The sequence below is a fragment of the Artemia sp. Qi Xiang Cuo genome, chromosome 7, assembly GCF_049724085.1.
Source record: "Artemia sp. Qi Xiang Cuo chromosome 7, ASM4972408v1, whole genome shotgun sequence".
Taxonomy (NCBI): Eukaryota; Metazoa; Arthropoda; class Branchiopoda; order Anostraca; family Artemiidae; genus Artemia; species Artemia sp. Qi Xiang Cuo.
Genome location: NC_142800.1, coordinates 68,072,309 through 68,096,779, shown reverse-complemented (window position 1 = coordinate 68,096,779; position 24,471 = coordinate 68,072,309). Strand labels below are relative to the sequence as shown.

The window sequence follows — 24,471 nt, the reverse complement described above, 5'->3', positions numbered from 1 at the left end:
TCCTTTTCACCCACAACTTTACTTTAGAACTTTTTGGATACCTCAACACCAAGCAATACTTTTCAAAAGGCATTTAAGAGCAAGTTCCTTAAACCCATTTAAACCCACTTAAACCCATTTTCCAACTTGAAGTACCCGTCCTTTTCACCCACAACTTTACTTTACAGCTTTTTGGATATCTCAACACCAAGCAATACTTTTCAAAGGGCATTTCAGAGCAAGTTCCTTTCTTAATGTTCCTCCTAAACCAATTTTACAAGTTGAAGCATCCATCCCTTTCACTCACAACTTTACTTTACAGCTTTTTGGATGCCTCAACACCAAGAAATACCATTCAAAAGGCATTTCAGAGCAACTTATTTTCTTAATGTCCCTTCTAAACCCATTTTCCAACTTGAAGTACCCATCCTTTTCAACCACAACTTTACTTTAAAGCTCTTGAAGGCCACAACACCAAGCAATACTTTTCAAAAGGCATTTCAGAACAAGTTATTTTCTTAATGTCCCTTCTAAACCTATTTTCCAACTTGAAGTACCCATCCTTCTCACCCACAATTTTACTTTACAGCTTTTGAATGCTCCAACACCAAGCAATACTTTTCAAATGGCATTTCAGAACAAGTTATTTTCATAATGTCCATCCCAAACCCATTTTACAAGTTGAAGTACCCATCCTTTTCACCCACAACTTTACTTTAAAGCTTTTGAATGCCCCAACACCAATAAATACTTTTCAAAAGGCATTTCAGAACCAGTTATTTTATTAATGTCAATCCTAATCCCGTTTTACAAGTTGAAGTACCCATACTTTTCACACACAACATTACTTTACAGCTCTTGAAGGCCACAAAACCAAGCAATACTTTTCAATGCATTTCACAACAAGTTCTTTTCTTAATGTCCCTCCTAAACCCATTTTACAAGTTGAAGTACCCGTACTTTTCACCCACAACTTTACTTTACAGCTTTTTGAATGCCCCAACACCAAGCAATACTTTTCAAAGGGCATATCAGAACAAGCTATTTTCTCAATGTCCCTTCTAAACCTATTTTCCAACTTGAAGCACTTATCCTTCTCACCCACAACTTTTCTTTACAGCTTTTGAATGCTCCAACACCAAGCAATACTTTTCAAATGGCATTTCAGAACCAGTTCCTCTCTTAATGTCCCTCCTAAACTCATTTTACAAGTTGAAGTTCCCATCCTTTTCACCCACAACTTTACTTTACAGCTTTTTGAATGCCCTAACTCCAAGCAATACTTTTCAAAAGGCATTTCAGAACAAGTCATTTTCTTAATGTCCCTTCTAAACCTATTTTCCAACTTGAAGTTCCCATCCTTCTCACCCACAACTTTACTTTACAGCTTTTGAATGCCCCAACACCAAGAAATACTTTTCAAAAGGCATTTCAGAACCAGTTCTTTTCTTTTGTCCCTCCCAAACCCATTTTACAAGTTGAAGTACCCATACTTTTCAACCACAACATTACTTTACAGCTCTTGAAGGCCACAATACCAAGCAATACTTTTCAAAAGGCATTTCAGAACAAGTTATTTTCTTAATGTCCCTTCTAAACCTATTTTCCAACTTGAAGTACCCATCCTTCTCCCCCACAATTTTACTTTACAGCTTTTGAATGCTCCAACACCAAGCAATACTTTTCAAATGACATTTCAGAACCAGTTCTTTTCTTAATGTCCCTCCTAAACCCATTTTACAAGTTGAAGTACCCATCCTCTTCACACACAACATTACTTTACAGCTTTTGAATGCCCCAACACCTAGCAATACTTTTCAAAAGTCATTTCAGAACCAGTTCATTTCTTAATATCCCTCCTAAGCCCATTTTATAAGTTGAAATACCCATCCTCTTCATACAAAATAATACTTTACAGCTCTTGAATGCCACAACACCAAGCAATACTTTTAAATGCACTTCACAACAATTTCTTTTCTTAATGTCCCTCCTAAACCCATTCTAAAAGTTGAAGTACCCGTACTTTTCACCCACAACTTTACTTTACAGCTTTTTGAATGCCCCAACACCAAGCAATACTTTTCAAAGGGCATTTCAGAACAAGCTATTTTCTCAATGTCCCTTCTAAACCTATATTCCAACTTGAAGCACTTTATCTTTTTCACAAACAACTTTACTTTACAGTCTTTTGAATACCACAACACCAAGAAATACTTTTCAAAAGACATTTCAGAACAAGTTTTTTTCTTAATGTCATTCATAGACCAATTTTACAAGTTGAAGTATCCATCCTTTTCACCCACAACTTTACTTTACAGCTTTTTGGATATCTCAACACCAAGAAATACTTTTCAAAAGACATTCCAGAGAAAGTTCTTTTCTTAATGTCCCTTCTAAACCCATTTTACAAGTTGAAGCATCCTTCCTTTTCATCCACAACTTTACTTTACATCTTTTTGGATACCCCAACACCGAGAAATACCTTTCAAAAGGCATTTCAGAGCAACATCTTTTCTTAATGTCCATCCCAAACCCATTTTACAATTTGAAGCATCCATCCTTTTCACCCACATCTTTACTCTACAGCTTTTTGGATACCTCAACACCAAATATACCTTTCAAAAGGCATTTCAGAGCAAGTTCCTTTCTTAAAGACCCTTCTAAACCCATTTTCTAACTTGAAGTACCCGTCCTTTTCACCCACAACTTTACTTTACAGCTTTTTGGATATCTCAACACCAAGCAATAATTTTCAAAGGGCATTTCAGAGCAAGTTCCTTTCTTAATGTTCCTCCTAAACCAATTTTACAAGTTGAAGCATCCATCCTTTTCACTCACAACTTTACTTTACAGCTTTTTGGATGCCTCAACACCAAGAAATACCATTCAAAAGGCATTTCAGAGCAACTTATTTTCTTAATATCCCTTCTAAACCCATTTTCCAACTTAAAGTACCCATCCTTTTCACCCACAACTTTACTTTACAACTTTTTGGATACCTCAACACCAAGCAATACTTTTCAAAAGGCATTTAAGAGCAAGTTCCTTTCTTAAAATCTCTCCTAGACCCATTTTACAAATTGAAGCATCCATCCTTTTCACCCACAACTTTGCTTTACAGCTTTTGAATGCGACAATTTCATGCAATACTTTTCAAAGACATTTCAGAACAAGTTCTTTTCATAATTTCCATTGTAAACCCATTTTACAAGTTGAAGTAACCATCCTTTTTATCCACAACTTTACTCTACAGCTTTTTTAATTCTCCAACATCAAACAATACTTTTCAAAGACATTTCAGAACAAGTTCTTTTCTTAGTGACCGTCCTAAACCCATTTTACAAATTGAAGTACTCATCCTTTTCAACTAAAATTTTACTTTACAGCTTTTTTAATGCTCCAACACCATGCAATACTTTTCAAAGGGCATTTCAGAACAAGTTCTTTTCTTAATATCCCTCCTAAACCCATTTTACAAGTTTAAGTACCCAACTTTTTCACTCAGAACTATACTTTCCAGCTTTTCGAATGCCCACAACACCAAGCAATACTTTTCAAAAGGCATTTCAGAATAAGTTATTTTCTTAATGTCCCTCCTAAACCCATTTTATATGTTGAAGTTCCCAACCTTTTCACCCGCAACTATACTTTACAGCTTTTTGGATACCTCAACACCAAGAAATACTTTTCAAAAGACATTTCAGAACAAGTTCCTTCTTAATGTCCGTTCTAAACTCATTTTATAAGTTGAAGCATCCTTCCTTTTCACTCACAACTTTACTTTACAGCTTTTTGGATACCCCAACACCAAGAAATACCTTTCAAAAGACATTTCAGAGCAAGTTCCTTTCTTAATGTCCCTTTCTAAACCCATTTTCCAACTTTACTTTTCCACGACTTTACTTTACCACTTTTTTCCACACCCAAACATCCCACATCCCAGACCCACACCCAAAGTGATGTTAGGTTAGGTTAAGTTAGGTTAGGTTAGCCTACGTACGCGCGCGTACGTAAGCTAACCTAACCTAACTTAACCTAACATAACTTAATCTAGCCTAACCTAACCTAACTTAAACATGGAGACCCGGTTAGCTAGCTAACCTAACCTACCTAACCTGCCTTAACCTAGCCTAATCTAACCTAACTTAATCTAGTCTAACCTAACCATACTCGCAGGAAAATCCCCCCAGGTCGACTTTGTATTTCTCTCTCACTATGCATGCTTGTTGGAGATTTTTTATTTTCTTTGAAAAAAATTAGAATTGAACTATAACTTTTTTCTTTTCTCTAAGAAAATTCAGAAGAGAACTTTAAATTTCTTTGTGTCTTTGTGAAATTAAGAACTGAAGTGGAAGATTTTTATTTTTCTCTGGAGAAATTAGAATTGAACTGTAAGTTCTTTAATAAAATTCAGACTTGGGTTAACTTTTTATGATCAATGTAAAACTTTTTCTATCTTCTATGAAAAATTTATAAAAGTAATTTAAAATTTTTCCATCTCTTTGAGAAAAATCTGAACTGAAGTGGAAAATTTTTATTTTTATTGAAAAATAGAATTGATCTTTAACTTATTTCTTCTCATATGGATAGTTAGGAAAAGAACTTGAACTTTTCTTCACATCAATGAGAAAATTAGCTCCTTATCTTCATAGTGAAATATTTACGATCAATGTGTAACTTTTTCTATCTTCTACAAAAAATTTGGAGGAGAATTTAAAATTTATGTCTTTGGGGAAACATCTGAACTGAAGTGGAACCTTTTTATATTATTAGGAAAAATAGACTTGATCAAAAACTAATTTCTTTTTCATTGAGAAAATTCTGAAGAGAGCTTCTAAATTTTAGAAGAGAGCAAGAAAAAAAGCTTGAACTTTTCTTCACTTCATTGAGAAATTTCAAATAGAACTTTAAATATCCTTATGTCTTTGTGAAATTAAGAACTGAAGTGGAAGATTTTTATTTTCTTTGGAGAAATTAGAATTGAACTTTAAGTTCTTTAATAAAATTCAGAAGATAACTTGAACTTTCTATCTTCTATGAAAAAATTTGGAACAGTACTTTAAATTTTTTCATCTCTTTGAGAAAAATCTGAACTGAAGTGGAAACTTGCATGATATTGTCGCGAGCAAAAAAAAAAAATCTGAACTGAAGTGAAAACTTGCATGATATTGTGGTGTGCACAAAAGTTGTAAAGAAACGTTGTGGTGAAAAGGATAGGTACCTCAACTTGTAAAATGGGTTTAGGAGGAACATTAAGAAAAGAACTTGTTCTGAAATGTCTTTTGAAAAGTATTGCTAGGTGTTGGGGCATTCAAAAAGCTGTAAAGTAAAGTTGTGGGTGAAAAGGATGGGTACTTCAACTTGTAAAATGGGCTTAGGACGGATATTAAGAAAAGAAGTTGTTCTGAAATGTCTTTGAAAAGTATTGCTTGATGATATGGCATTCAAAAAGCTGTAAAGTATAGTTGCGGGTGAAATGGTTGGGAACTTCAACTTGTAAAATGGGTTTAGGAAGGACATTAAGAAAATAACTTCTTCTGAAATACCTTTAAAAAGTATTGCTTGGTGTTGTGGGCATTCAAAAAGCTGTGAAGTATAGTTTTGGGTGAAAAAGTTGGGTACTTCAACTTGTAAAATGGGTTTAGGAGGGATATTAAGAAAAAAAGTCGTAAAGTAAAGTTGTGGTGAAAAGGATGAGTACTTCAACTTGTAAAATGGGTTTAGGAGGGACATTAAGAAAGGAACTTGTTGTGCAATGCCTTTTGAAAAGTATTGCTTGGTGTTGGTTGAAAAGGATGGCTACTTCAACTTGTAAAATGGGTTTAGGAAGGACATTAAGAAAAGAACTTGTTCTGAAATGCTTTTGAAAAGTATTGCTTGATGTTGGGGTATTCGAAAAGCCTTATAGTAGAGTTGTGAGGAAAAGGATTGGTACTTCAAATTGTAAAATGGATTTAGGACGGTCACTAAGAAAAGAACTTGTTCTGAAATGTATTTTGAAAAGTATTGCTTGATGTTGGAGCATTCAAAAAGCTTTAAAGTAAAGTTGTGGGTGAAAAGTATGGTTACTTAAACTTGTAAAATTGGTGTATGACTGACATTAAGAAAAAAACTGGCTCTGAACTACAATTTAAAAGCTTTGCTTGATTTTTATGTGTTTAAAAAAGTCTTAAAGTAAAGTAGTTGTTAAAAAAATAAGTACTGTAAGTTGTACAATTTGCTAAACACGAGCATTAGCGAAGATGGTTGCTCTGAAGTGTCTTTTGAAAAGTATTGATTGATCTTGAGGTGTGCAAAAAGTCGTAAAATAAAGTTGTGGTGAAAAAGATAACTACTTCAACTTGTAAAATTGGTTATGAAGGACATCAAGAAAAAACTTGTTCTGAAAAAATGTAATAGAGCCCTTTGAAAAGTGTTGCTTGATGTTTGAGTGTGGAAAAAAGTCGTAAAGTAAAGTTGTGGTGAAAAAGACGGGTACTTCAAGTTGGAAAATGGGTTTAGAAAGGACATTAAGAAAGGATGTTGCTCTGAAATGTCTTTTGAAAGGTATATTTTGGTGTTGAGGTATCCAAAAAGCTGTAAAATTAGTTGTGGGTGAAATGGATGGATGCTTCAAGTTGTAAAATGGTTTTAGGAAGGGACATTAAGAAAGGAACTTGCTCTGAAATGCCTTTTGAAAAGTATTTCTTGGTGTTGAGGCATCCAAAAAGCTGTAAAGTAAAGTTGTGAGTGAAATGGATGGGTACTTCAAGTTGGAGAATGGGTTTAGAAGTGACATTAAAAAAGAAGTTGCTCTGAAATGCCTTTGAAAGGTATCGCTTGGTTTTCGAGCATTCAAAAAGCTGTAAAGTAAAGTTGTGGGTGAAAAGGATTGGTACTTCAAGTTGGAAAATGGGTTTAGAAAGGGACATTAAGAAAGGAACATGCTCTGAAATGCCTTTTGAAAGGTATTTCTTGATGTTGAGGTATCCAAAAAGCTATAAAGTAAAGTTGTGGGTGAAAAGGAAGGATGCTTCAAGTTGGAAAATGTGTTTAGAATGAACATTAAGAAGAGATGTTGCTCTGAAATATCTTTTGAAAGGTATTTCTTGGTGTTGAGGTATCCAAAAAGCTGTAAAGTATAGTTGCGGGTGAAAAGGTTGGGAACTTCAACATGTAAAATGGGTTTAGGAAGGACATTAAGAAAATAACTTGTTCTGAAATGCCTTTTGAAAAGTATTGCTTGGTGTTGTGGGCATTCGAAAACCTGTGAAGTATAGCTCTGGGTGAAAAAGTTGGGTACTTAAACTTGTAAAATGGGTTTAGGAGGGACATTAAGAAAAGAACTTGTTCTGAAATGCCCTTTGAAAAGTACTGCTTGGTGTTGGAGCATTAAAAAAGCTGTAAAGTAAAATTTTAGGTGAAAAGGATGAGTACTTCAATTTGTAAAATGGGTTTAGGACGGTCACTAAGAAAAGAACTTGTTCTGAAATGTCTTTGAAAAGTATTGCATGATATTGGCGCATTCAAAAGCTGTAAAGTAAAGTTGTGGGTGAAAAGGATGGATGCCTCAACTTGTAAAATGGGTCTAGGAGGGATTTTAAGAAAGGAACTTGCTCTTAAATGCCTTTTGAAAAGTATTGCTTGGTGTTGAGGTATCCAAAAACTTGTAAAGTAAAGTTGTGGGTGAAAAGGATGGGCACTTCAAGTAGGAAAATGGGTTTAGAAGGGACATTAAGAAAATAAGTTGCTCTGAAATGCCTTTTGAATGGTATTTTTTGGTGTTGAGTTATCCAAAAAGCTGTAGAGTAAAGATGTGGGTGAAAAGGATGGATGCTTCAACTTGTAAAATTGGTTTAGGAGGAACATTAAGAAAGGAACTTGCTCCGAAATGCCCTTTGAAAAGTACTACTTGGTGTTGAGATATCCAAAAAGCTGTAAAGTAAAGTTGTGAGTGAAAAGGACAGGTACTTCAAGTTGTAAGATGATTGTAGAAGGGACTTTAAGAAATGAACTTGCTCTGAAATGCCTTTTGAAAGGTATATTTGGTGTTGAGGCATCCAAAAAGCTGTAGAGTAAAGTGGTGGGAGAAAAGGATGGATGCTTCAACTTGTAAAATGGTCTTAAAAGGGACATTAAGAAAAGATGTTGCTCTGAAATGCCTTTTGAAACGTATTTCTTGGTGTCGGGGTATCCAAAAAGCTGTAAAGTAAAGTTGTGGGTGAAAAGGAAGGCTGCTTCAACTTGTAAAATGGGTTTAGAAGGGACATTAAGAAAGGAACTTGCTCTGAAATGTCTTTTGAAAAGTATTTCTTGGTGTTGAGATATCCAAAAAGCTGTAAAGTAAAGTTGTGGGTGAAAAGGATGGGTACTTCAACTTGGAAAATTGGTCTATGAATGACATTAAGAAAAAAACTTGTTCTGAAATGTCTTCTGAAAAGTATTTTTTGGTGTTGTGGTATGCAAAAGACTGTAATGTAAAGTTGTGTGTGAAAAAGATAAGTGCTTCAAGTTGGAAAATAGGTTTAGAAGGGACATTGAGAAAATAGCTTGTTCTGAAAAGCCCTTTGAAAAGTATTGCTTGGTGTTGGGGCATTCAAAAAGCTGTAAAGTAAAGTTGTGGGTGAAAAGTACGGGTACTTCAACTTGTAAAATGGGTTTAGGAGGGACATTAAGAAAAGAACTTGTTGTGAAATGCATTGAAAAGTATTGCTTGATTTTTTGGCCTTCAAGAGCTGTAAAGTAATGTTGTGTGTGAAAAGGATGGGTACTTCAACTTATAAAATGGGTTTAGGAGGGATATTAAGAAAGGAACTGGTTCTGAAATGCCTTTTGAAAAGTATTGCTAGGTGTTGGGGCATTCAAAAGCTGTAAAGTAAAGTTCTGGGTGAAATGGATGGGTACTTCAACTTGTAAAATGGGTTTAGGAGGGACATTAAGAAAAGAACTGGTTTTGAAATGTCATTTGAAAAGTATTGCTTGGTGTTGGAGCATTCAAAAGCTGTAAAGTAAAATTGTGGTTGAGAAGGATGGATACTTCAACTTGGAAAATAGGTTTAGAAGGGACATTAAGAAAATAACTTGTTCTGAAATGCCTTTTGAAAAGTATTGCTTGGTGTTGTGGCCTTCAAGAGCTGTAAAGTAATGTTTTGGTTGAAAAGTGTGGGTACTTCAACTTGTAAAATGGGTTTGGGAGGGAGATTAAGAAAAGAACTGGTTCTGAAATGCCTTTTGAAAAGTATTGCTTGGTGTTGGGGCATTCAAAAGCTGTAAAGTAAAGTTGTGGGTGAGAAGGATAGGTACTTCAAGTTGGAAAATAGGTTTAAAAGGGACATTAAGAAAATAACTTGTTCTGAAATGCCTTTTGAAAAGTATTGCTTGGTGTTAGGGCATTCAAAAGCTGTAAAGTATAGTTGCGGTTGATAAGGGTGGGTATTTCAACTTGTTAAATGGGTTTAAGAAGGACATTAAGAGAGGCACTGTTTCTGAAATGCCATTTGAAAAGTATTGCTAGGTGTTGAAGCTTTCAAAAGCTGTAAAGTAAAGTTGTGGGTGAGAAGGATGGGTACTTCAAGTTGGAAAATAGGTTTAGAAGGGACATTAAGAAACTAACTTGTTCTGAAATGCCTTTTGAAAAGTATTACTTGGTGTTTTGGCCTTCAAGAGCTGTAAAGTAATGTTGTGGGTGAAAAGGATGGGTACTTCAACTTGTAAAATGGGTTTAGGAGGGATATTAAGAAAAAAACTTGTTCTGAAATGCCTTTGAAAAGTATTGCATGATGTTGGAGTATTCAAAAATCAGTATAGTAAAGTCGTGGGTGTAAGGGATGGGTACTTCAAGTTGTAAAATGGGTTTAGGAAGGACATTAAAAAAAGAACTTGTTCTCAAATGCCTTTGAAAAGTATTGCTTGGTATTGGAGCATTCAAAAATCAGTATAGTAAAATTGTGGGTGAAACGGATGTGTACTTCAACTAGTAAAATGGGTTTAGGATGGACATTAAGAAAATACCTTGTTCTGAAAAGATATAATAAAGCCATAAAAAGTATTAAAAAATGGGGCCTCAGGGGCCTTTGGGGTGCAGGGGGTCCTTTGGGGGTCTGGGGGGGCCTTTAGGGCCGGATTGTCCCTTGGGGACCTGGTGAGGGCCTTTGGGGGCTGGGGGAGGGCCTTTGGGGGCCCGGGGAGGGCCTTTGGGGGTCCGGGGCCCTTTGGGAGCCTGGGGGACCTTTGAGGACCGGGGGGAGGGCCTTTGGGGGCCCGGGGAGGGCGTTTGGGGATCCGGGGGCCCTTTGGGAGCTTGGGGGACCTTTGAGGACCGGAGCTTCCTTCGGGGTTGGGGTAGGGGGATCGGAACCCTTTGGGGTTGGGGTAGGGGGATTGGAACCCTTTGGGGTTGGGGTAGAGGACCTCACGACACTGTTAAAATACAACTTGTGTATTATAACAACCACAGAGTTTCACCCTCAAATTCTCTTCTAAAATCATCTTTTAAAATGTCTCTAACTATTTCGCCGAAATAATTCCCTAAAATGGTTAAAACGGTTTCGCCCAAATAATCCCTAAACGTAATTTCAGCGTGTTCCTTTTGTTTTGGCATCTCTGCGCTGACACATTTCAAATTATTTGGAAACCCTTACGTGAATCAATCTCTTCATTACTAAGATCGAAACATTCGCTCGGAGACAGTTCTCTTTTGAAACAACAAATTAATTCCCCTCTCGTGAATCAATTCTCTTTAGAAACAACAAATTAATTCCCCTTTAATGTCAATCAATCAATCATGACATCACCTGTCAGACATTATTAAACTTCGCCTGGAAACATTTTGATTAATGATTGACAGTACCTGTCAGACATTATTAAACTTTGCCCGTAAACAATTTGATTAATGACTGACAGCACAGGTGTTCCAAATTCCCAATCGCTTTAATTAACCACGTGTTCTCCCTAGGGACTCTATGCCCAAATTTGGTGTTAAAAAAAGTTGTAGGTGGCAGCAGGGTGTTCGTTCTGTAGTCAATCAGGCCTTTCTACTATAGTTAAAACTCAAAAAGACCAGAAATTACTGTTAAAGAATAAACGAAACGTAAACGAAGAATAAACCAACATAAAGATAACCGGTGCAAACATAAATCAATGAATAAATCTTATGTAGCTTCAATATTTTTTTATTACTTTACCCCAGAGGTGCTTTATATGCAAGGGTTAAAAATACCATTTTGTTAAAAATAGTTGAAAGGTTAAATAACAAAACTCTGGTGTCGACAAAACACCCCAGGGCCCCGGGGAAGGGAGGGGTTTTCGTATAAACTTCAGAGAGGGCTAATTTGATTGAAAATTGAAAATTCTAGTTCACTTTTTAAGAGTCAAAAGAGATCCAAGGGCAACAGCGTTTTCAACACAACCGCCCCTGGCCCGGGGACAGGTGTTATAACCCTTACCCTGAGGGCATATATGGGTCCTACAGAAGGAATGATTGTATAAAGTTCAGAGGAGACTTATTTGATTCAACATAAAAAGCTCTAACTCACTTTTAAAGAGTTAGAAGCGATGAAACGGCCATTTCGCTGTCCCCCCACACCATTTTTTCCAAACCCATCTGATAAAAATTTTGAGATAGCCATTTTGTTAAAAATAGTTCAAACATCATATAATATAAATTCCGAGGTTGACACAAATCCCCAGGGCCAAGTGTTTTAATATATGCCCCGAGGCATATGAGGTTCTTATGTAAGGAGAGGTCATATAAACTTCAGAAGTAGCGCATTTGATTTGAAATTGAAGGTTATAGTTACCTTTTTATGAGTCAAAAGCTATGGAAGGGTATCTACCACCCCCCCCCCCCCCTCCCACACCCACACACATCTTTTTTCTCAAATGTATCCGATCAAATTTTTGAGATAGTTGTTTTGTTAAAAAAAAGTTAAAAGTTAAGATAACAAAAACGCTGGTGTCGACAGTAATAGCAGTACTATTTGCAGTAGCAATAGAAATTGTGTGTAGTCGCAAGTAGCCACTATATCTGTTTAAAGTGTTTACATTCGTAGTTGTTGTAACAGTCGCAAGCAGTTACCATAGCAGTTACAGTTGTGCAACGAGTCAAAAACAAAAGTGAAGAACAGATTATATGCGGTCACTGAAAAAAATTCTAAAGTAATGATGAACGAAATTGAAGGACAAAGACATATGCGGTTAAAAGATAAGCGGCAGCGAGACTTACAGCGAGGTAAAAAAAGTGAAGTACAAAAAATGCGGTTACAAGACACACGACAATGGAAATCAGGACGAATCAAAAATTAAAGTGAAGAACAAAGAAATATGTGGCTAAAAGATATGTGACAGTGGAGATATTGGAAGAAATATTGCGAGACACAAAAAACTATGCCAAAGGTTACATGAAAATGCGAAAATGTCCAGGATAATGTAAATCAGCCTGCTGCTTCACTGGAGCAACAGCCTTGGATACGAGACAAGTCACAATGAAAATTGATATATATAAAAGTCTGTCTATCACATCACAAATAAATAATTGTGAAACACATGTAAAAAGTCAAGGATGATGTAAATCAACCTGCTGCTTCACTGGAGAAACAGCATCGGATATGAGACAATGACTATGAAAATGGTGGAAAGAAAAAGATGGAATATCGAGTGGCTTTCCACTTTCTGAAATCATCTACACCAGGCAGTGCTTACCAAGCGTGGTGGGAGTGTGCAAAGAACGGCGGACCTGTGAGAGCTATACCAAGAGTGTTGGAACTATGCCAAGCACGATGGATATGGGACAAGCCTGGTAAAAGGACGCGACTTTGATCATCACAGCAAGCTGGGAATGTGCATTACACACTTACTAATTAAATTAAAGAGCCGTAATCGTCATATCACTGTCACATCACATCAAAAATACAAGTACATCAAAATGCATCACATAAAATACATCAAACACAAAGATTCATTTATTCCAAATCAGACCAAAATATTTCTTCAAAACCGCTGTTTTCATGCGCTGAATGACTGGTAGATTCTTCGTTGTCTCCCGATCCCTTCTGTGTATTTTTCTTGTTGTCCACGTCAACTAGACTTGACCTTCTTTTCTTCCCTCTTTTGGTTTCTTGAGACGAGCTTGGCTCTCTGATGTTCATATCCTCTGAGACCATAGGCTCTCTGATTTCCATATTCCTTACCAGCCTCGAGTCTAAAATTTCAGGTAGTAAGGATTCTTTCCAGAAAGCTTCAAGCTTTGGAAATATTTTCGCCCAGTATTCTTTTGACCGGTGAACTGTAATTATTTCCCAGTCATCAATGGAGTTAAAACTATTAAGTGGCATAGCTTTCTATCTAGCATCTCGAGTAGGCCTTGTATCTGGGAAAAATACCTATGATTTTTTTTTAACTGAAGACCTTCACTGGATAATTCAATTAAAAATCCTTTGACTAGATTTTTGGACTGAGCAGCATCAAAAATCGTTTTGAATTCTGGTATATTATGTACAGTTTTTATCTCTATAGGTGTGCCATCAGGGAGCAATCCATCTACAGATGCACCAAGATATTGATGCTGTGGATGCACACTAAGTCCTATTTTATCTCCCTTTATAACATTTAAGTTGAATTTCTTTTCATACGCTTCTAGAGCAACTTATTCTAAATCCAAACCCTTATTCATAAGGGCAGAGCAGAATCTAGGTCCCAAATTTCGAATTCGCTTAACAATTGGGGCAACTCTAGTGCTATTTTTTCTAGTTGTAATTCTATGAAAATAACTGCTCGTTATTCTCCTAGATCTCTCTTCAACCCAGTTCTCATTTTTTTATTGCCCCTTGGTATTATAAAACAAACGGCTAATGCTGGCACTATCGAATTTTAAATGTTGCTTAGTATATTTTTGTCTGACTGAGCTTCTTTCATCAGGAGTCATAACTGGCTTATTGCAGTTTGGTCCATAGTCCCGATCGCCAAAGTTGTTATTTCTGTTTTTTAACTTAGCAAAATATTTTCCTCCAAGAGAACTATAATAACTGGTCAAATTACGTTTAGATCTTGAGTGATGTTCTGCTGTTTTTTTGCAATACTTTTTCGTCAAGCAAGAAGGACTGGACCTAAAAATATTTTTCCAGGCTAATTGATGCCATTTCGGACCTGAATTATAAGCAAGGCTGGCTCCATTTACTCTTGCTTGGTATGAACCTCCCTTAGACCGGCTTATTTGCTTTCCCCCGATGAACTTTGCAACAACTGACATGTAGCTTTCAGCTAAGTTTGTAGTTGCATCACTTCGGAGCTGCTCTGATTTTCGACACACAACCTTTACCCCTGTCATAACATCCTCAAACACGTGCATGGGCAAAGTATTCCACCGACTTTCTATATTGTCATTAATGAATTTAGGGCAACCGGAATCGCATTTTGTGTGGTTTCCAAAAACATGGGACGGACCTCTTTTTAACAGGTTCTTCAATTCTTCCACAGTTCCATTATTTTCGGAATTTATTTTGATCGAACCCCTTAAATTTTTGGTCAATTGCTGGAAAATTCCTCTAGGAAGAAATTTGGTGTACAAACCTTTCCTATTTTTGCACAAGTTATATAGATGTGTTGTATTGTTCTTTGTGACGTGATTGGCACATTCATCTTTCCGTATGTTTGAACCGTAAGAGACACACTGTTTTAGCTTATCAAAAACACTTGAATCACCGTCACCAATAAACTCTAAAAACTGTAATCCATGCATCTCTTCACTGGAACGAAAGCCTTCAACTAGAATGTCTGTTTCGATACTCTTCGAATTTCCGTTATAGTTCAGAAAGCAGAAATGGTCTTTAGGACTTACTTTAGAGTTTGCAGAAGAAAAACATATATAACAGTATTTATTTTTTATGCCAACATATAACAGTTTTTTCGTAAATGCATCTATGATAACTGCAACACATCCTTTGGCTGAATAATCATGCCCTTTGCTACGCTTATTCCACCCTCCATCACATATCACTTTGTCCAGTATGAGTCCTCTTTATACCTATCTTCATGAATGGCTAATTGTAAGGCCTGTCGTCCATTTTCTCGCAAAATTTCCGACAAACTATACATCCAAGCACTACCCAGCTGTCTTTCAATACGGGAATAAACTATTTGCGACATTGGCTTCACTTCAAGCACTCCGAAGAGTTCACACAGTGTAGAATATCCACCTCCAGTGCCCATGGCTCCCCAAACGGCCTTCAAATTTAAGCAACCTTTTAAAATTGAGTCTTTTTTTTTTGAGAAAGTAACTTGTTTACTTTCTGTAGTAAAGCTTGAAAGATATTCTTTTACACTTGCTACTGGACATTCTGGTTCATTTTTAATCCTCTTTTCCCAGTTACACTTTTTACATTTAACTTTCAGTTCAGTTTGCAGGCCTTTCTTTTCTAATTGTTTTATTATCAGATTTTCATATGATAGTCTACAAATGATCTTGTGTGTGAATACAGAAGCTACTTCACAGAGGAAATGTCTTAAGATTTATAATGCAGTTTTCATCCGGAATTCCAGATAAGTCCATATCGGTAAATGTTGCTGACCCATCGATAGCAGAAAAACCACCACCGCTTCCCAAATTCTGTACTTCGTTTAGTTTAGGATTTACTGAAAGTTCTTCTGTAATTTCAGATGAGGTTGAAAAATCATCTTTTTGTTCTCCAAGCTGTACCTTCCTAAAAAATAAAAAATGAAACATAAAAAGGAATGCTGGTTGATAAACCCATGATTCACAACATATATACACATAAGGGAAGTAATTATTGATGTATTGGAAACACTACTACTACTAACAACTCACCGCAGCACCAAGTCACCTGAGGCCAACACAGCTACACACGCTCCTTATTCAAAGCCCCCCTTTTTACACCCTCCTTGGAAGTTCCACTTTCCCTTAAATCTTTCTTTATGACATCATTCCACTCCAACCGCAGACGACCTGCTTTCCGTTTAGCCCTAGGTGGTTGGCCGAAAAGAAAAAATCTTCAGCAGTCTGTCATCTCTCATCCGCAGAACGTGCCCTAGCCATCTCAAACTTTCTCTCATTATAGTCTTAGAAAGTGGGATTGGACCACACTGGGACAAATCCGGATTGCTACTCCCTCTTAATTTATTAACATGTCAATACAACAGTTTATTATCATGCCGTCTAGCTGCATCTTCCAGATCCTCGGCAATTTTATCCAAAGTCTCCACTTCACACCTCCTGAGTTCATATTTTATGCTTTCTCCACTTTCATTACATTTTTTATTTTCATATGATCTATTGGAAGTGCTCTGTTTTATACAGCTCATAAGGATAGACATAACTTTACAAATCTCAGGAATAGCTCAGGGATAGATTTTTGTTTGTTCCGTTTAGAAACTACTGTAAAAAAAAGCCGAAGTAAAGCTTATTGCATATCATTATATACCAGAACTCCAGTGTCAAGGCCCTGGGATGTCTTCTTCATAGCTTCACAGGTCTCATAGCTGGAAACCAGGCGCTAGAAACGCCCCCTCCCCCCCCCCTCCTCGCCCAAAAAACAAAGCTAAAAAAACTTTCAAGCAAGTTTGCTTCCTTTATTGGATATCCTGGAGGCAAGTAGTTAATCTTCCTCCAAATCATAAAACATCCTTTCACCTGAAACAGAAATTTTTATTGTTTGTGTATAGCTGGTAAGATTTTTCTGCATCCTCCTCCATAAAATTACATTGTACGTGCCTGGGAAGCCTAATGTGAACTTGTCTCCTAACCATTGTACATATAAAAAAAAAGTTTTTTTCCATAGATTTTAGATTGAAGGGGATTTAAACCCAGAACCCAATGGAAGCAATTTTAAAAGTTTCTGGACTGGATGGAATGAACATAGTATATGTAATATTTACTTACCGGTATTTTAAATTCAGCCACCTTCTGTTTACATTTTTCTTCCTCATGGCTCAAACGTCATTTTGACAGTTTCTATCCGAAAGTCATAATGATATACAGAACAGAGTCCAATCAAAATTGCGGGCTTTCTTCCTATTGGCTGACGAAATAACGCTACCAAGCGGCAAACAATGGGAAAATAACCTAAAAATCGAGCAATTTTTTTATTTGTATTATTTTGCTTTTGTATTTAATTTAGTTTGTGATAGACATCAGACACTTTCTGTAATAATTGTAGATTATAAAATCTGCATACTGTCCAAAATTCTAGGCTTTGGAGCAGATTTCATGCCTTATAGCAAGAAAATACTGAAAACTAAAAATAATTTTTTGCACCTTAAAAAAAAAAGAAATTAATAATTCTGTAACCAACATGTTTTTTTTTAATACCAGTAGAATCAACTGAAAAAATATCTACTTTCATTTCCCATCTAGTAAATTTTTATTCAACAAACTAAAATAACTTATTTTTTTTTTCCACAAAAGATAACAAATATATAGAAAAATTTAAACCAACATTATTTTCCTTTCTAACTCGGGAGTCATCAAAAAAAAATCAGCGCAAAATCACTTGTATCGCAGCAGTTATTCCCGATTTCCTAGCATAGGGAAAATAGCATTAGCCACTAGTAAAGACGATTAGCCTTAACAAAAACATATACAAACATATAAACATACAAATGTTTTTACTTTTATAACTTTAGTAAATCAAATAATATCAAAATTTTGATTACTAAATATCAGTGTATGTATATTAAACTGACAATGCACATTCATTTGTATTCTTTACAGTTAAGTGCAAATTATATTTGCAGGTGGCTAACACCTGGATTCGGCACAAGTCGTGTCATACGTATACACGGAAATCTCGTGAGGGAAGAGCAATGACCAAAATAGATTATCTCCTTGTATCCCGATGATGGAGATCCATGGTGTTGGACCCGAGAGTGCGCAGCGGTGCTGACACGGAATCACAAAATGGATCTGACCACTTCTTGCTGAAGACAAGGCTAAAGTACAGACTTAGCTCAAGGAAGACTACTATGCCAAACCAGAAAATAGACGTGTCGAAGCTGAAAGTAGATGAGTACAGAGGAGCGTTTGTTCTTAAACTCTCAAACCGACTCGTTGTCCTTCAAGATGACACCGAGAAAGCAACCCCGACTGATGAGTGCCCCAACTGCCCCAAGATAAAGATTGAGAAGAAATGAAACAAACTCAAGGACCACATCAATAAAGCTGCGTGAAACATACTTGGGTTTGTCAAGCTTAAAACCAAGAAATAAATCTCAGAAAAGAAACTCAAACTCTGCAAAGGAAACAGAAATGACCGACATGATATCTACCACAGACACAGCGCGACGACAGGAATGTCACAAATCAGGAAGAGCTGACAAAAAGCCTACTGGTTTAATGGTCCCAGTGATATGGAAAGAGCCGCATAACGGAACGATACACGAAAACTCTATCAAATACTTGGAGAATGCACTGGGAAGAAGAAGCAAACTACCATCCTGTCGCTTAAGGTGAAGGTTGGGAAAATACTCACAAGCAGCGAGGAGCATATCGAAAGATGGCGTGCTCATTTCCAAGAGCTATCGAGACCAGAAGACAATAGTAATCGAAAGCAACCACTTACTGCACCGCAGAACCGCCCACGCAGCCAGGCTTATGCAATGTATGTACGGACCCAACCTCCAGGGATGAAGTAATTAAGGTGATCCAAGTTTTGAAAAACCATAAAAGCCCAGGAATAGCTGGGATTCCTGCCGAGCTACTGAAAGCTCTCCCTGATGTGGTGATGGATAAACTTCATAGCGTGATAATTGAAGGCTGGGTCAATGAATACATCCCAGATGACTGGAAAACCTCAATAATTGTCCCTATCTTCAAAAAAGGAGGCCTAATGGACTGCAGCCATGGTAAAAACTACCAAGGTATATCCCTTATCCCCATTGCTGCCGAGCTGTTCCCAGTCATACCTTTAAATAGATTCAGAGACACCAGAAACAAACGAACGGGACTCAACCAAGCAGGATTCAGGCCTGGCATGGGTTGCTGTGACCATATTTTTAGCCTGTGGCAACTCCTTGAACACCGGTTTAAACACCAGCAGGAGACAATCCAAATTTTCATAGACTTCATTACCATGTTTGATTTGGTCCATCGTGATCCAATACGGGAAGCAATGAGAGAGGACGGTGTGCCTGAGAAGATCATCAATCTGCTCAAGGCGTATTATGCTGGAATAAAGACCCGGGTAAAAGTCGATAGCGATCTTTCAGATCTGGTCCTGATCGAGGAGGGTGTACGTCAGCGCTGTGTCCTTTCACTATCATTGTTCAACTTCGTCATCGATTGGATCCTCAGGGTCCTGGACAAGTATAAAGGCGTTGCAGTGAGTCCGTCCTTCTCCGTTACAGATCTTGACTATGCTGACGATGTGGACATGCTTTCTGAATCTGTTGCAGAAGCCCAGGCTATGATAAATGACATGACAGTCACGGAACTCTCGACTGGTCTCCAAATAAGCCTACCAAAAACAAAAACCATGCGAACAGCTGGGATGGATGAAACCCCTGTTGCCCTAAATGTTAATCAGATAGAGGACGTCCAGTCGTTCAAATACCTCAGATTGATGGTAAACCTTGCCGGCAAATCTTCAGAAGAAATCCAGAGCCACATATCGTCCGACTGGAGTGTCTTCCCTCAACTACGGAAGCATGGAAGCAGATAAAAATATCGCCACGCACAAAGCTCCGAGTTTATGAAGCTATGGTTCTCTCTTGCCTCCTCTATGGATGTCAAACATGGTCACTTAAAGTAAACAAAGCACTGAGCTTGAATATATTCAAGCAGAACTGCCTGTGCTATGTCCTGGGTTTCTGCCTCTTAGAAAAAATCTCGAATTAAGAAGTAGGGAGAAAATGTGAGGATTGCCCACTTGTCTCCGAAATTTTTAAATACAGGAGATTGAGATGGTTTTTCCAGGCAGTGTGCTGACCAGATGACCATATAAGTGTAATATGCCTCAAATGTTTACGACTACCGGCATGGAAGAAGAGGGCAGGAGGCCTAAAGAAGACGTGGCTAGCAATAGTTAAGTCTGATCTGGAGCCAATCGGAGGATTCCAAAAATACGGCCGTCGCTGGGATCGCCAGTGGCTTGAAATGGTGGAGCCTGCCCCTCTCGAGCGAAACCTATGGAAGGAGACATGTCGTCATCTTCTGGGCGCCACGATGAGTCTGGATACGGCTTGAACGTGCAACAAGTACAAGTAAGCACAAGGTTGTTATTATACTGCTGTCATAGAAAGAAAGGAGTTTCGCCCAAAAGCTGTGTTGCGGCTCAATTTTATTTATAGCTGTTAGCGAATGTTTCTGTTTTATATTCTATACTTTCAGCTGTGATTTTTCGTCTAACGCTTGTCGCCAGTTTCTATCGAGTATAACTCAAGCGAATTTATTTTAATCGGCCTTGTCTTCTCACTTTTATAGTTCTCGAAAACGTCATTTTTTCTCCAGGCTACTTCTAATTTTTCATAAAACGACAAGATAGAGGAGTTGTTAAATGATTTTAACCCCTTGACCAACCATTTGACTGAGTGTTTAAGGAGATTGACGTATTTTGTTTAACTTTTAAACCATGTAGTTCAAAATAGACTTTTCGTTGCTACAGCCTTTCGGAATTGGTTGCACACACATATCATTAATAGCTATCGAATAACAACGACTCGCATCTTTTTCGCATAACTTGTGAAAATCCCGAAGTGAAAATGAATCTCTATGATTGGTTCTTTACTTTTCGAATAACATAGGTAGTGGTATTGATAATCGATATAAAATTTCTCTCTGTTGACATTCTAATGACGATTTTATTATGGCATATCTTCAAATTGAACTAGTATTAAACTTAGTTTATCGGTAGCGTTAATGACAAAGATGGAAATACTTGCCGAACTCATGCAGGTAATAGACCGCGAGGTAGCGGAACAAAGAAGGACGAATTTCACAGATTTTTTGGCACCTTTTTCACAGGCTTTCAAAATTTATAGTGGCAACCCTGTATATTGGCTAGTTTTCTAGAGGGACACTAAAAGTGTCCATTTTTGGCTGATTTGGACACTTTTGTCCTTAAAAGTTTTGGTAACCCTGAAGCTGAGCTCTTTTAGTAATTTCCGGACCTTTCAACTACATTGAACAAAATGGCTTTCTCAAAATTTTGATTGGATGAGTTTTGGGAAATGGTGGGCGTTAGAGGGGGTTTACTTGCCATCCAATCACTTTCGCCTATTGAAAAGGGCACTAGCCGTTTCAATTTTCAATCAAAGGATTCCTTTTTGAAGTTTCTACGACAACACTTTCTATAAAAAAAATCTTATATGCCCCCAGCGCATAACTTATAACCCTTGCCCTAAGGGCTGTAGGGGGAGTGTCATCCTCAAAATCATAATTTTAGACTTTTTAACTACTTCAAACAAAATGGCTATCTCATAATTTTGATTGGATGTGTAATGGTGGGTGTGAGAGGGGCTTTGGTTATACGCCAATCACTTTCGACTAATAAAAAGGGCACAAGCTCTTCTAATATCCTATTCGAATGAGCCTTTTTTGAAGTTTCTACGACAATGCTTTCTATAAAAATGCCCCCAGGGCATAACTTACAACCCATGCCCTGAGGGTTGTGGGGGAGTTTCCTCTTCAAAAACATAATTTCTATCTGGAAATCAACTACGCTGAACAAAATGGCTATAAAAAATTTTGATTGGATGTGTTTAGGGAAAAAGTGGGCGTGGAAGGGGTGTTAGTTGCCTTCCAATCGCTTTCGACTATTAAAAAGGGCACAAGCCACTCCAGCTTCCAATCGAATGAGCCCTTTTCGAAGTTTCTATGACAGCCTCGATATGAAGTGCCCTGGTCTAAGACCAAGAAACCAAAAACCAAAAAATAAATAATAAATTGTGCCAACATCGTTCATTACTTAGGCGGCGCTATTGCACTGCCTATTATAAATCCTGTATGTAAACAATAGGCAAACTGCATACTTTTACTACCCTTACCCCGGGGCTGTGTGGGGGCCTGGACTCTCCGTCTGCATTGTTATAAGACCTTCTATCCATTTTAAACAAACTATTTTTTTCAAAATTTCGATTGGTGCTGCGGGATAGGGCAAGAGGGGGCTGGTTGCCTCCGTTATCTTTCTAACAACCCCCTCAGCATGGCCTGCAGGGTTCAATTTCATGCTCTTAGCCGTTTTTAAGATATTGGTGATACATCCTTTTGATAACTAAGATACACAAAGTGTATTTTGATTTTGTTCCATCTCATCCATAACAGTTTCTGAAAGTAGTCGCTAGTAAAAGCAACCACAGTACAGAGTAGCTGTAGTTATAGTCGCACGTAGTGGCAGTCACAAGTAGTTCCAGTCACCATCGCATGTAGTCGTGGTCAAAGTTGTAAGTAGATACATCTGCAAGTAGTTGTAGTCACAAATATTTGCAGTTGGGGTCGCAGTAGCAGTAGTAGTAAACCTGCAAGTTTCAAATTAATACCCATATCTGTTCCTAAGATATTGCAGATACGCCAATTGGATAACCTGGATGCACATGCTGTCTTTTGATTTAGTTAAACATCCTCTCAATATTTCCTGAAGTTTAATCTTAACGCTCTTTGCCTTTTCGGACGCACCTTAGACTAGACGTTCCCCTCTTTCGCAATGATAAATCCTGCATGTAAACAATGGGTAAATTGAATAATTTACAATTCTTACTCTGGAGGCAATGGGGGGCATGGCATCCCGGGAGGCATGGTTATTAGTTTTGGTGACTAATTTGAACAAAATAGATTTTTCAAAATTTAGATCTGCATTAAGGGGGGCATCTATAAAGGGCAAGGGGGGCTGGTTGCACTTCGATTACTTTTCAGCATCTTCTTCAGAAAAGTCCAAAAGCTTAAGGTCTAACCCCTAGCCACTCCTGTTATATTGCTGATGCACCCTTTTAACGACCAGCAGGAAAACAACCTGTTTGGATTGAGTTATATATCACACTTAAAATTTATTAGAGTAGTCGCAAGTAGAAGTAGCTACAGTTGCAAGTAATTCCAGCCATAGCCGCAGTCACCGGTAGTCTCAGTAATAGCACCAGCATTAGTGGCCCTGAAAGTTTCAAGTTAATGCCCTTCACTGTTCCAGAGATAACGCTGATATATCTTGATTAAAACCTGGATGAACCTAGTTCTCTTGATTTATTCCAACATAGGCCTACCCCTCAACATTCAGTGAGGATTCACATCAATACTCCTAGCCTTTTCGGAGTTACCCCGGATCAAACAATTTTCCCTTTTCTATTGATAAATCCTGCATGTAAACAATGGGTAAACTGCATAATTTACCATCCTTGTCCCTGGGCTGTAGTTGATACGGTATACACGGAACCATAGCTATTAAATTTTTCGACTATTTTGAACCAAATTTCTTTTTTCAAAATTTTGATCAGTGTTGAGGGGACGGTATCGAAAAATAGATAAACGAATTCTTGAACTCAGATCCCTCTTCAGCATCTTCCTCAACATTTGGTAATGCAGCACCAAAACCTGTTTAATTTGGGCCAGCAGTACTTGTGATACTAGTTGCATTAGTAATTGCTTTAGTAGCATTGTCGCATTTAAATTCTAGTTTTATTAGTAAAGGTACCAGTTGTTGTACAATTTGAAGTTGGAGCAGACGTAATAGGATTACACAGTATAAGAAGAACTAATCATGTGAATATTCAGGCTGCATGCCATACTTCCTTATTTAGTAACATGGCCCCATGTATAAATGATTTGTGAAAACAAGATACAAGTAGTATAAAAACCAAGATTATGTTTTCACTAATTATTCCTGAGTATTTTGCTTACCGACATACGTACCGAGCCAAAATTAAAACTTCATCCACCTGCTAGACTGAACCTAAAACCAAAAAATTATATATTGCATTGTATGTTAATGACTTTAGCCGTCTGATCCACTGCAACAAAAGAGTAAAAAGAGTTTTCATTTCTCCCCTTCTCTAGTTAATTTGGAATCGTAATAGATTTACTTCAAATAAAAAAAAAATCTATTGAAAGTAAGGAGCAACATTAAAACTTTAAATGAATAGAAATTACTCCGTAAATAATATGGGCTATCCCTTTCTCAACCCTGTTTCGTTGCTCTAACGTCCTAAAGCTCTTTAAAAATACTTTTAATTCAAATTAAACGGCCCTTGTGTTTGAGCATTTCTTAAAGAGTTACGATAAAAAGTCAAACTTTAGAGTAAAGAGCGAAGGTTGACGAAGAAATTACTCCTAATAAACAGAGTAATTTCTGTTGGTTTTTGTTCAATACAAATGAATGTGCATTGTCAGTTTAATATACGTATACTGATATTTAGTAATCAAAATGTTAAAATTATTTGATTTATTAAAGTTATAAAAGTAAAAACATTTATATATTTTTTTCAGTAAAGTTCAAATTTTGTTCTGGCCTTGGGAAGGTATAGGGGTTTTGCGCCCAAATTATGTTAATTTCTGCTCGTTTTGAGTTTGAATGGGTTATTTAA

General features: G+C 37.2%; 1 pseudogene; it reads right to left on the bottom strand.

Annotated features, from left to right (window-relative positions):
• Positions 1 to 12,917: 12,917 nt before the first annotated feature.
• On the bottom strand, positions 12,918 to 15,646 carry LOC148950631 (uncharacterized; annotated as a pseudogene).
• Positions 15,647 to 24,471: the final 8,825 nt, after the last annotated feature.